This window comes from Miscanthus floridulus, chromosome 16 (genome assembly GCF_019320115.1).
Source record: "Miscanthus floridulus cultivar M001 chromosome 16, ASM1932011v1, whole genome shotgun sequence".
Taxonomy (NCBI): domain Eukaryota; kingdom Viridiplantae; phylum Streptophyta; class Magnoliopsida; order Poales; family Poaceae; genus Miscanthus; species Miscanthus floridulus.
This window is the reverse complement of record NC_089595.1, coordinates 68,826,175-68,839,954: the sequence shown is the minus strand read 5'-3', so window position 1 is coordinate 68,839,954 and position 13,780 is coordinate 68,826,175. Positions and strand designations below refer to the sequence as shown.

The 13,780-nt window shown below is 44.3% G+C and overlaps 1 pseudogene; it reads right to left on the bottom strand.

The window, feature by feature from the left end:
• Window positions 1–1,846: 1,846 nt before the first annotated feature.
• LOC136512859 (RNA-binding protein BRN1-like) lies at window positions 1,847–6,446 on the bottom strand (annotated as a pseudogene).
• Window positions 6,447–13,780: the final 7,334 nt, after the last annotated feature.

Genomic DNA, 13,780 nt, shown 5'->3' with positions numbered 1-13,780 from the left:
CAGCTCCTGGGAGCGGGCTCCAAAAAAAAATAAACAAATTCTCATTCATTTGTGCTTATCCGTCTGTCCCTCCCAAATCCACACTTACTCCTTTGTGCTTATCCACACGGCCCCAAAGTAGGGTGGCTGCTTATCTGTGTGCCCCCTCTCCAATGCGTTCTCGTCGGGGTGTCGCGTGGTTTCCTTTTCCTATCGCCAGTCGCGCCACGCGCCCTCGCTCCCTGCGTCGCTCACCTGCATGGCAGCCACCTGGTCGCTCGACGTGGCTGCTCATCTGTCCGCCCCTTTCCCCAACGCGCGCTTGTTGAGCTGCCGCGTCGTGCCCTTCCCCCCATCGTCGGTCGCGCTGTGCGCCCTCACTCCCTGCGCCACTCACCTGCATAGCAGTCATCTGCGTCGCTCGCTCCCTCGTTGTTCGTTCGTCGCCCATCGCTGCTGGGCGAGCCATTGACCCCGCCATAGCCGCTTGGGCACACGTGTCGTGGCGCCTCTGGTCTTCCCTGGTCGAGCCAAGGGCACCCACGTTTGAGATGTATGTTGCAATTATTTCATCTTGATGTTGCAAAAGTAAATGGGGGATATTGCACATCTTGCATATGTTGCAAGTGTTTCAGAGGCATATTGCAAGCGTTTGTTCAAAATGTTTCATCTGTTTCGAGACGTCTGTTGCAATCTTTTTTTATCGGAATGTTGCGTATGTTTCACGCATATGTTGTAACAGTATGTTTCAAATGTTTCAACTGTTTTAATCTTATATTGCAGCAAGTGGTTTCATGTTGCAAGTTGCAAATCTAGATGTTTTGTGTGTTTCACACACATGTTGCAAGTGCGTGTTCTAAATGTTTCATCTACTTTGAGACGTTTGTTCTATTCAAATGTTTTTCATGTTGCAAGTGTTTTATATTGTACGGCAGGAGGCAAGCTAGGGCGAGCGGACTAGGCGCGCGGGGCACCGACGGATGGGGCTGCTGCGATCGGGCATGCTCATCCTCAACTGCTCATCTGGCTGAGTGCTACCCGCGCAGAGAGAGAAGGGGGTCAGGGGTGATCAGCGGGTGAAGTGTGCACATGGGGCGCGGCAAAGGCGGACGAGGGCATGCTGTGCGGGCGTCTGGACCTACGCATCCGTCCGACAAACCAAATACAGTAACCATGCAGTTATCAAAATGCCATTTTTAGCAAGATTTCTTACAAGGGTCAGTAAACATCCAGTAATAAGAAAAGCCCAAAAAACAAATTAGCATGCTACAGCAGAACATTATTCCTAAAACAACGTCGCTCTTTTCTTATCCACTTAGTTATGGCTACCAGTTAGATTAGGTCAAGGATGATACAAACACTGAAACATGTCATACCGGAAATTCCTGAAACATTATTTACAACAAAATGATTCATGAGAATTAAAAAAACAATTGAATGAATTAATGTCTGATGTACAAGATCTGATGGTACAAATGCTACAACTATGCTGCGACAAAAATACACAATGTGACAGTTTTGAAGAATGTGAATTGAACAAAGATACAAGAGCCACCACCGGCGACACATTGGTACCGATTTGCCAGAGGAAACAATGTAATGATCAATTGTGACACATATGTACCGATTTTCCTGATCGTGTGAGCATACAATGAATTCGCTTTGTCAGAAAGGTTTACTGTGCTTGCTGTTGTCTCTCTTGAGTTGTACTTTCAACTTTTTACCACCTAATTGGTATCCATTCATCACACTAATGGCTGCTTGTGCAGAAGCTGGAGAATCGTAGCTTACAAAACCTATCCAGGAAAATAAGTTAGCAAACTAAGTTTGTAAGATGTCCTGTCATCGAAATTGAAACTAGGAAGAATCAATTACCAAAGCATTTACTAACACCAGTTGCCTTGTCTACAAAAACTTTAGCGCTCAGTACTCTACCAAAACTATGAAATGCATCTGCGAGATCATGGTCACCAAATTCTTGCGGAATGTGATATACGAACAAATTAGCTCCAGGAGGACCTGTACACATGACAGTCATTTTTAAGAGAAATCTTTGAACATGATGCCTCTAAATACAAACTTGAGACTTCTTGTTAGAAACAAAACTAACTTAAAAGACAATAAAAAAACTAATTTCGTGAGTATAGAAACAAACCCTCTATCTGGGGGCCAAGATTGCTGCTGGGACTTGAAGACAGCGAATTAGAATTTGAATTTTGAACTTTGGTTGAACTGTGAGAATTTGAAAAGGGTCGATGATTAATAGGACCACCAGGATACACTCCAGGATACTGCAAACCAGGCAAAGGCGAATAGGGGCTTCCCAACTGTGCAGAATTAAATGATCTAGGAACTGAATTAGGGGAAAGTTCAGAATTAGCTCCACGGATCGAGCTTCCTTGATTAACAGGCTGAACCATATTCTGGAAGGCAGCTTGATTTTGCACAGGAAATAGAGGAGGGTATTGCATAAGCCCGTATGTTCCTTGAGGCTGCATAGAGCAATGTAAGTACAATTATTACCCACAATGCAAAACAAGTTAAATACAGATACTGTTAGTGTGGCATTCTACGGCATTGCCATGCTGCACATAGTTTATTGATCAATGCATACTTTATAAAATCCAATTAATCAAGTTTTTATAGCATTCCTTATGTTTTTTTTGGTTAAATACTGCTAGCACATTTCTGCCAAGCATGATAGTACAACATGAAAGGTTATCACAGAGCTGTCTCAAGCTGTTTGCTGTATGGTGCGCCAACACCTAACCTAACCTAATTTTTTATACCATAACATACCTGGTAGCCAAATCCATTGTACTGCGGCACATATCCCATCTGTAAAGCTCCGAACACTGAATTCTGCTGCATAGCATTTGCATTCAACATGTTAGAAGACTGGAATTGAGCTTTTTGTGCTTTTCGAGCCTGCCTTTCCTTTTCAGTGTCAGCCCATTTGACAACCAAAGGAACACTTGAACCCTAACAAAAATGACCAGGGTATGTTAGATTTGTGTAACTGGTCATGAAATTTCAAAAGAACTGAAGTAATCAATATCATACAAGGCCAAGGCATCAATGATTTATTACATGCATTGATATCATCAAATATAAGACGAAATCTCATAAAGGAAATATCTTCTATTTAAGAAATAATGGCAAGCAACTACTCTCAAAACTGGAGTCTTGTGTTTGAATGATTTTACTTCATATGAATCTATCAGATTATGTTCAATTAATGAAAGCAGAGATTTCAGAAATTCATGCTACAATGTTGTGGAAAATAGCTCAGTACCATCACAATGATATGTATTGGAAGTACCATCCAATGCGTGGCTGATAGGTGATGTTTGCAAATTGCAATCATACTGAGCATCTTTTGTTTGAAACTTTTGAAATGCAATGATATTGAGTTCATATATCACTGAGCTACATAATCATGTTAAAAGTAGTAGGGGTATGTGATATGTTTTCAGGAGAAGTGAAATAATTTCATCGTTAAGAAAAAGATTCTTTTGGAATCCTTTATTTCTACGAACCTCTATTTTGTGCGTTCCATTTAGAGCTTCTATAGCAGCCACAGCATGCTCTTTTGTTTCATATTTTAGAAAGGCACAGCCAGCTGCAACATCCACAGTTGATAAGCAAGTTAGAAAGAAGATAGAAGTGTGCTCCATTCCTAATCTGAACCAAGATAATTTACCTTTGCTCGTTTGTTGAGAACCTCTCAAAATCTGCAAATCCTTGATATTCCCATATTTTGAAAATAAATCCGTCATTTCAGCATCTGTTACATTTTTTGGGAGCATCCCAACAAAGAGCTTGTGCTCTGGAAGTAACAGTATAACACATGTCAGTGAAAATTCTAAAAACCTTGCCAAAATCAACCTGCAAATACATTATAGATGATGATACAATTTTGAAGAGCCTCATACCCAATCTTTCCAACTCCCCATTGGCATATTTTACTTGCAATGGACTTGAGGCCTAATTTAAAACAGAGAAAAAATAGGAAAGAGAAAATGTTAAAGCTAGTCAGAGTCTCAGAGAAATAGACATTTGAAAAAATATATTAAGTGTTTTAGGAATATTAAAAACATTTCTTGAGGATTGATTGCAATTGTACATGGAGACTGCTTGAAACAATATCTAAAACATTTCAGATTTTACCCATCATCTGAAACTATTGTCTTATATGTCGCTGACAAGGCAAGATTCGTTTCACTTCATCCACATTCCAAAAATTGGGCTTTTATCATGGACTCCCTCATGTATTCCATGGTTTAGGTCCGAAAGCTAATTCATGTATGAACAAACATCTGCTAGTACTGGCCAGGTACAACAATACATGGGAACGATAGGATTCAGTCCAGGATTCTAAGATAATTATGTAAGCACTAAATTAGTTTGAAGACAGCTTTGAATACAGAAAATGCCAGCTTTTCAACTTATCAAGCAACATTCCAAATGGTGCTACAATTTCTGACCTCAAAGAAGAAACAGACGGATCAGTTACTACTTGGTACTTACTACACTGTACCCAAGATTCCAGGAAAAATACAAACAGGGTTACATACCCCAGGTAGTGTGCGCTTGTTGTGCTATGCAGTCACAGCCTTGTCAGCCTCCTCCCTTGATGGGCAGATCACGAAGCAGCAGCCTGCAAAGGTCCAATACAATTGAATCAAACCTCAATTAAGGAACAAAAAGGGTAGGACTTACCCATCTGTAGATACATATTTACGCTACAGTCAACAAGAACTAAACAAAAGGAAAAGGAAACAAAAACCTAATGTAAACAATATTTTCTAAGAGAAATGGCAAAAACTGCTTTCTAATAAAGCTGGGCTGGGCCTTTGATCTAAAAAAAAAGAAATGAAAAAAAAAACTAATTTAGCAGCAAAGGGTGTTCCAGTTGAATTTGCACATGAAGAACAACACAGGCTATCACTTTTACATGACCCCTTCAGGACTTCAGGAAGAGAATGCTAAAACTATTAGAAATCAGAAGCATACTGAAGCCGTTCCCCACACAAATTCAAATCAGTCACAATCACAATAAAGAAGCTCCACTCCCCTGTAGTGTTGAAAAGAACCAAACTCATACTAAAACAAGGTCAATGGAGCTTTGAATGGTCGTATACCAATAAAATTCTTGAACCAATGAAGTTCTTAAATAGACAAAAACAGCAAACATATGTGTGATTCTATGTCCCTAAATTTTAGCCAAATCATACATAAAGCAGAGTATCTTCAGTTATCAGTTGGTCTGTACTAACACAGGCATCCTATATTCGGGGGCCAACTGAAACCAACCAGCTCAAATCAAAGCCCAGGTCCAACTAAATCTCAAGCATTCAACACAAAATTTTGCATCACTGGATAAAAAACAAATGACAATAAGCAGAATCCAAAGTGCTGGCAGCAGCTAAAACTTCTCAAAACAGCATCTAACCCTGCAGATACATCAAAAGAGAAGGATGGAAACTGAAGATAAGCACACAGAACATTACAAGATTACAACATCGTACGGCAGCTTTGGGTACCAAAAAAGAGCCAGAGAGTTTCAAATCCCAGCAGTCTTCCAAGCAAACAAAGCAACTTCCAACATACCAACGACTGTAAGATGTTGAAAGCTTTCCTCCACCATATGGAGGTCGCATCACAGCATGCATCTCTGCAACGCACACAGAGAACAAGAAGTGCCACCAAGTGAACGCATCATGTCACCCATTGCACAGGGATCGCTGGTAAATCAGCCAAATTCCCAGCGAATGACGAGATCCTCTAGCTTTTCGGCCCCGCAGGAACACCCACGACCAGGAAAACAGCAGCTCTAGCTCCGCGTCAGCGGCATTGCCCCCGAACAAGCTCAGCACCCACAAAGCCGAGTCCACCAAAGCAAGGAAACCCTCCCCGAGAGGCAGACGGCCGAGCGGAGGCAGCACGCCTCCGTCGTCTCCCCTGTCCAGCTGTCCCAAGCGAAGCGAAGCCACGCCCCAGATCCCGAGAACCCGCCCCACGCGGGGCGTCGCACCGCATCGCATTGCAGCCAGGGAGGGAGGGCGAAGGAATTCGGCAAACGAAGCGGCAGAAGGAGGGAGGGGAAGCGTACGGATCCGGACCTCGAGAGACCCTGGTGGCCCTGTCGCGGATGACGGTGACCTCGTCGACGAGGGCGACGCCGCGGAACAAGGCGGCGAGCTCAGCCTCCGACATCTGCTTGGGCACCTGCCCCACGAAGAGCTTGACGCTCTCCCTGCTGCGCCCCTCCACCCCGGCGCCACCTGAGGCCGCCGCCGCCGCCGGCTGCTGCTGGTGGTCCCTGTCGCCGCCGTCCTCCGCCATTGGACCCGGCCGGGGTGGCTAGCTAGCTGGCTAGGGTTTGAGTGGGAGTGCTCGGGTTAACGGGGGTTGGTCGCCTCGGCGGAGGGAAGGGAGGGAGACGGAGTCGGGAGTAAAGATGGCAACGGCCCGACGGGTTTTTATCCGGCACGGGATGGGATCGTATTTTTATTCGCGGATATCTAAATATGTAAGAATATATCCTCGATGGGTACAGCAGGTACGAAAATATTCCCTATTTATCCGTCCCTGTTATCTGTTGGGGAACCTGATTATTTAAGCTATTATATGAGTATTAGGTCCAAAGAAGCTCAACATAGGTATTTTGACCCAAATCTGAACAATCATATATATAGTTTATGTGTTCTAGGAACCCTAGTTCAATTTTTCCTTACTATCTCCACCAGCAGCACAAGCACGCCTGCCTCACGAGCGCTCGTGCTCCTCGCTTTCTTAGTTCGGTCTCTCTACCACCTTTGCCCATCCTCCTCGCAACCTCGTTCCTTCTCCTCGACATCTCCGAGACTCCGATACTTATACCCGGGTGAAGAAGAAACGTCTCCGATTACAAAGCTGTGATCCCAAGTGTCCTTGATTATCGGGTATGCAGTACCCGTCAGGTATCTGTTACCCGACCGATGCCCGACAGGTACGGGGATAGGCAAGAATCTATACCCGAGACAGTTAACGGGGACGGGGACGGGATGAATTCTCCTTAGCAGGAAAGAGAACGTTCCAGCGATACCTGACGGGTACATCTCCGTTGCCATCCTTAGTCGGGAGGGAGAGAGGGTGTAACAGAACCGACCAATTATACGAAATTAAATAAGAAAATCATCCGCTAAAGCAGACGATTTAGCAAACTTAAGCCCGTATAACCCGGTAGTCCGTGAAATCACGAAGGATTTCAAACCAACTTCCATTCCAGCCAAGATCGTAATAAGTTTAGCGGTCACCATCACATATTACATAAAAGTTCGCAATCTCAGATACATCAGAGTTTCAACATAGTTATTACAAAACCAGTTCGAATAAAAGTAGCGGAAGTCATTTGTTCAAACCACACACACGTGGAGTTCAAATATAGTGCCAGCGAATGATCATCTCCAACAAAAGCATCAGACGAGACGTAAGGAATGACCATGCCCATAGTCCTAAGCATCACCCATCGCAGGATACAGGCAGTTGATACAGTAGCCATAATACATCTGCCCATCTACAACAAGTGGGAATAAAACCCTGAGTACGAGAAGGTACTCAGCTAGACTTACCCGACATAACCGTAAATAAGTGACACCAAGGATTATGAAGGGCTTTTTATAGTAGGGTAGCTGACTCATTTGCAAAAAGAAGCATTTTTAGTATTTCAAGAACCTTTCTAAAAGTATTATTGTCAATTTAATTATTATTAACCTATCGACTAGATTTGCACATATACTAGAGTAAACATGTGATTAAGCAGATAATGATAACCAATGATTATTAAACAACTTCCATACTGTCATATTCATTATAACTATCCAAGTGTTCCATAAACATTTACTACGATGAAGTAACTCAAGTCAAGTGCTCACTATCCAGAAGCGATGGCGATTCGAATCGATTCCTAACCAGCTGGTGATTTATTCCTTACACAAACCTCACTTACCCGCTAAAGTGAGATATTGATCACCGAGTCAACTTTCCAGGAATCTCGAGTTTGCTAGGAACCACATGTACCCAGGGGCCGACCGACTGCACTTTGGTCTTATCATCCCGCCCCTGTGTCCTACCACACCTGCTTCGGCATAGTGCGTTGCGGGCAATCTACTCGGCCCGAAAAATCTCCCAGCTTTGCGGTCGGAAAGTACTTTATCCGGATAGCTAAATGTAAGGCATGCGTTCAACATGACTCGAGGCCCAATAACGGTTGGTCCTTAATCGACACAGACGGAAAGCACTACAGTCCAAAACTCTGCAAGTCTCCGTACGGTCTCAACTTCATTTAACACTTAGTTATACCATGACTTCATAGTCATCCAAGCAGATCCAGGTAACCACCTATAGCTCGCAGGTGACAGGAAATCACCGACTTCTACCGGTCTAAGCCAGCTAAGCATTGACTCGACTACGGATACCAGGGTAACAAGGATATAGTATAACAAAGGTAAACAAGGTATAATACAGCAACGGTTGCAAACAACTCCTGAACGTAATGCATCAATTAAAGTAAAGCATTGAATTAATAATTGCAAACCGGGAGAAAATGCTCCGGGGCTTGCCTCTCTCGAAGGAGCTCGGGCGGTGATCGGGGCACTCCGGAAGTTCCTCAACGTCCTCCTCGTCGGCTTCTGGCACTTCCTGCTGCTGCACCTCGAGCTGCTCCTCGGGCTCCTCGGGTATGACGACTGGGTTCTCGGTTTGCGATCTTGTATGATGCAATGTGCGTAAGTGCTTATGCAATCGGTGCATAGGATGGGATGAATACAATGGATATGTTTGAATGCAAGGTAGTCAACATCATCCAAAAAAATATACTACAAGCACATGCCATCTACTGCATTCTCTTCTACTACTAATATGTTAAGTCAACATATCTTATGAAATGCTTCAAAGATACACCAAAGCTTTGCTAATTTCTTAAACACATAAAGCAATGCTTAATTAAACCCTAATTAATAATAGGTTTGAATAGCAACCTCTATTTTTATTGCTTAGAAAAATTCTTAGAAAATTATTACAGCATAGTACTACCCTAAGTAGTTTACTAACAGATTTTCATGATATTTGAGTGAGTGGATTAGCCTACACAAAAATAACAATCTATGGCATGATTTTGTACATGAAAATACTTTGTACTGTGAAAAGTGTCAAACAACAGAGTTAGTATTTTTTCTATGTTCTTCATAGCATACAATGACTGTACAAAAATTATCACATGCATGTTTTATACAAAGTTTGCTCTCTAGCAAAAATAACAAAAATCAGCTATTAAAGGTGCTTGAACTACACCTCAAAATTTTCCCACAGCACATGCATGAAACATATTTTTCCTAGGAAATACATGACATAAGAAGATTAACAAACTTGAAATCATATTTTTCTGAAGCCTATAGATTTTTCTACATATTTTCAAGTTATCAGCAATATTCATGATTAAATAAAATTCTACAGCAAAGTATCTCAAAAATGACATGCACAATTTCTCCTAAGTAGATATGATGATAAGGAACCTAGACAAATTTATTTCAACAGATTTGGAGCAACTTTGAGTATCCAAATATTTTGCAAACCATATCTATTTTCAAATAATAAAGAATAAATTGAAAACAATTTCTTTAAACGCTACTGGGCCAGCCCGCTGGAATCAGCTGGCCCACGGCCGCTTTTGGCCTGCGCGGCCCGAACGCAAGGGAGGGGGAAGACGGCCCGGCAGGCGTCGGCCCACGGCCACTCGGCCTGGCCGGCTGAGGCAGGGGCTACGCCGGCGCTTGCGCTGGCGCGGCGGCGCGGCGCTGCGGGATGCTGGCTGGGCCGGCTTCGGTCATGGGCCAGAAGCGAGGCGGCGGCCCGCGAAGGAGGAAAAAGCCTTTTCCAAATATATTTTCAAGGAATTTTTAAATGCCATCTTTCAAATATTATTTTGAGCAAGAAAATGACATCTTTTGAAAATATACCAAAAATGAAAGTTGACTAGAATTTAATTCTCTACAACTTTGCTGTTATGACCAAAGTCAAATTCTTTCTAGATTTTAAATTATAAAATCAAAGTCAATGTTTAACTCCAAACCCTAATTTTTGGGAAATTACTTTTGAAGACAAATTTTGAATTAATTTGAATACAAACCTTGCTCCAAAAATTGAACTAAACATTTCTAGATGATTTACCATGATAGCCAAACAAGTTCTACTAACCTAGCAAGCAAAAATTCAGGGCAAAACAATTCTCACAAAGGTATGCAACATTCAGGTTTCGCACATGTTTCAAATGTTTCGAAACAATGTTTCAGTTGTTATTTACATGATTGGGCATGTGTGATTTGAATGCTTGATGATGCATGATATGCATGATTTGCAGTGCCTAAATGCAGGCATAACACCGGGGTGTTACAGAGGGAGGGAGAGGGACTAATAGCAGCGAGTAAATAAATAAAGGGTTAATCGGAGAAACACCATTATAATTTTCGCGGGTCGGAGAAACGCTATTACTATTTGTCTATTTTGAAGCATGCCATTATAATTCTTTGTTTCTCACAAAAATATCACTAAATACGTATGGACACAGCCTAGGTCCAGCTACAGGCGTATACGAAGACGTATACTTCATCTCCCTTATCAGTGACACGCGGGCCCCACATGTCATCTTCTTCCTCCTCTCATCTCTCTCCGGCTCGGGACACAGTGGCCGCTCGGAACCGGATGGGAGCTTGCCGACGCGGACGTGCTTGGCACCGACGGCGAGGGCGAGCTCTACTCGCGTTGTACGCGCACGCAAGGCCTTGGCAGAGGCGAGCACGACCTCTACTCGAGCTCCGGCCATGGGGGAGGGCGAGCTCGGACCTGGCGGCCACGGCGAGCGTAGCACGGCCACGGCGAGCGCAGCACGGCCGCGGGCGAGCTTGGCCCCAGCGGCCATGGCGAGCTTAGCGCCGACGTAGACGGCCCCAACGAGTTCAGCCCCGATGGCCATGGCGATCTCGACGTAGGTGGCCATGGGGAGCTCGGCCCCGGTCATGGCGAGCTTGTCCCCCGACGCAGGCTGCCCCCGCGAGCTCATCCCCCGCATAGACTACCCCAGCGAGGTCAACCCGAGTGTCCAAGGCGCGGGCGAGCTCGGTCCTGACAGCCATGGCGAGTGCAGCACTACCGCGGGCAAGCTCGGCCCTGGTGGCCATGGGGAGCGACGCAGACCGCCCCGGTGAGCTCGGCCCCAGCTGCCATGGCGAGCTCGGCGCCGGTGGCCATGGGGAGCTCGCTCCGGCCATGGCGAGCTCGTCCCCGACGCAGGTTGCTCGCCCGCAACGTGCTGCTGCCGCTACTCGGCCGCGTGCTGCTGCCGACGTGCTGCTCGCGCGTGCTGCTGCTGCTCGTCGAGATGGAGAGAGAGGAGGAAGAAGATGACATATGGGGCCCGCGTGTCACTGACAGGGGAGATGAAGTATACGTCTTCGTATACGTCTGCAGCTGAGTCCAGGCTATGTCCATACGTATTCAATGGCATTTTTTGGAAAACAAAGAATTATAATGGTATGCTTCAAAATAGACGAATAGTAATAGTGTTTCTCCGAACCGCGAAAATTATAATGGTGTTTCTCCAATTAACCCATAAATAAATGGTGAATAAAATTATTAGCGTGATGAAGTCGGAGCGTGCGGGAGACAAGCTGGTGCAATGTGTTTGCTTCATGTGATTTTCCTTTCTCCTCCTGCCCCAACCGTTTTTTATTGCCCCCTCCCACTCGCTCTCTCTCATCTTTGTCAGCTTCTCTTGTCAGGGTTGTCTCGACGTTGGCGGCATGCACGAATGACTACTGTCTGGTTAAATCTGTTGAGTCCCCGCAGTTAAAACTCAATCTTCTTTATGCATTAAGAGGGTGTTTGATTGTACAAGGAAGAAGTCCATCAGCATCTCACTCTCTTTTTTTTTTGTCTGTAATAGAATGAGTTGATCAATTGTTATATCATTTTTCACAAGCTAATAATTGATACTAGAATGAGAAATGAGGTTATTCTATTAAATTTTAAAAATTAACCCATGATGCAGCATTCCATCTAGGATGGGTTAACTGCAGCAAATACTCTAGTCCGTTTGACAACTCAGAATGTTTACGGTCCGAATGAGAGACACTGGAGTCACGGTAAAATATGTCTGTGAAACGGTCTTAGAGTGGTTGACTGATTCCGCTTATTGCCTCTCCTCTGCACTGGCAATCGCATTTTTCAGTTATTCTTTTTAAGCGCAATCAGTTAATATATATTGCATTTAAGTTGATTTTCACCTATAAAAATTCTATTTTTTAAAAATATATATTTTTTGAAATCAAAATCTAGTCTACTAGTCAAAATGGTCTCACTAAGGGCCTGTTTAGCAGAGCTCTGGCTCCTCTAGAAATGGCTCTGGTTCTGGCTCCTCTGAAGGAGCAGCTCCTCTGGAGGAGCTGAAGCCGTTCTGGAAAACGTTGGCAAAACGACTCTTTCGCACTAGACGACGTGAACCCACAGCAAGGAGCCGCGCGAAGCTCGTTTTTGAGGCTTCTCTTGCGCAGGCAAAAAATGGCTCCGGTTCTTGATCGGCTCCCCATGTGGAGCCCTTTCCAAAACAGGCATTTGGCACAGCTCCTGCAGGAGCCGGAGCTGAAGCCCCTGAGGCTATAAATCAGTTATCATGTCACTCGCGGGAGTACTCACAATAACTAAAAAGATTGAACATAATAAGTGATCGCAAATAACGAGAGTGCTAAGCAGCTTAGGCATAATGGCCCCGTTCCGCTGGCAGAATCTTGACTAAAACTGGCTGGTTGTGTGAGAGAGAAATACTGTTCAGCTGGTTCGGTGAACAGTGATTTGAGAGGGAGATTAGCTGGCTGGTCTGGTTTTACCACACCAGCGAACGGCGCCAATGTATTTATGATGGGATAGTCGTGAGCCCGTAACATAACACGTGTGAAGTCATTTATTGAAAATACCCACATATATATATAAGAGACAAAAGAAAGGTAATCACAAATAAGAATATTTTAGCTAGCTTGAAAAAAAATGCACATCATAAATTTTAAGTCAGATGTAACACTAGTGTGTATGATAGTTTCTTTTATTCAAAGTTGGATATAATATAGAAGGGCTCACGTATGAATTGTTGGATTTATTATGGGCTAGGCCCATTTATATATTCAATAAATCAATAACTCTATGGCTTGTAATTGTGGGTATTATTATTTGTACCGGATTAGAAGTTAAAAGGACGTTGACTCAACTTAAATGATTGGAATGAATCCGTCTAATTTGAGAAGTTGAGAAACGGACAAGGGCGTGCCACACGCGCGCGCGCGCCGCCGCCGCCGCCGGCCGGGCCGGGGCAGGCGGGCGGGCGTGGTGTGTTAATTAATTTTTAGCACCCACTAACTCGACCTGACGCTTGATCTCCCTGGGTCTCTCAATCTTCCCGGCGCATGCCTCCGAGGCTTCTCGGCTTCCCTTGCGATTCTTCCAACTCCAGATAAAAGAGAGATCATATTCCAGAAACAGAGTTCAGTTGCTCGATAGCTTTCCTCATCTCGTAACTCTGCGCGCACGGAGGAGCGAGAGGGCAGGTGCCTCCGAAGCCCTTGTCGTTCGGGACCTTGCACGGGGGATCGGCAATTAGGTTTTTGGGGAGCGTCTACGCGACTGCCCAAGAGTCTCCATCTCCGTACGTCGTCTTCTTCCCAATCACCGGCGTCTTCTTCCTCGAGGAAACATTTTCTTCTTCTCCTACAGC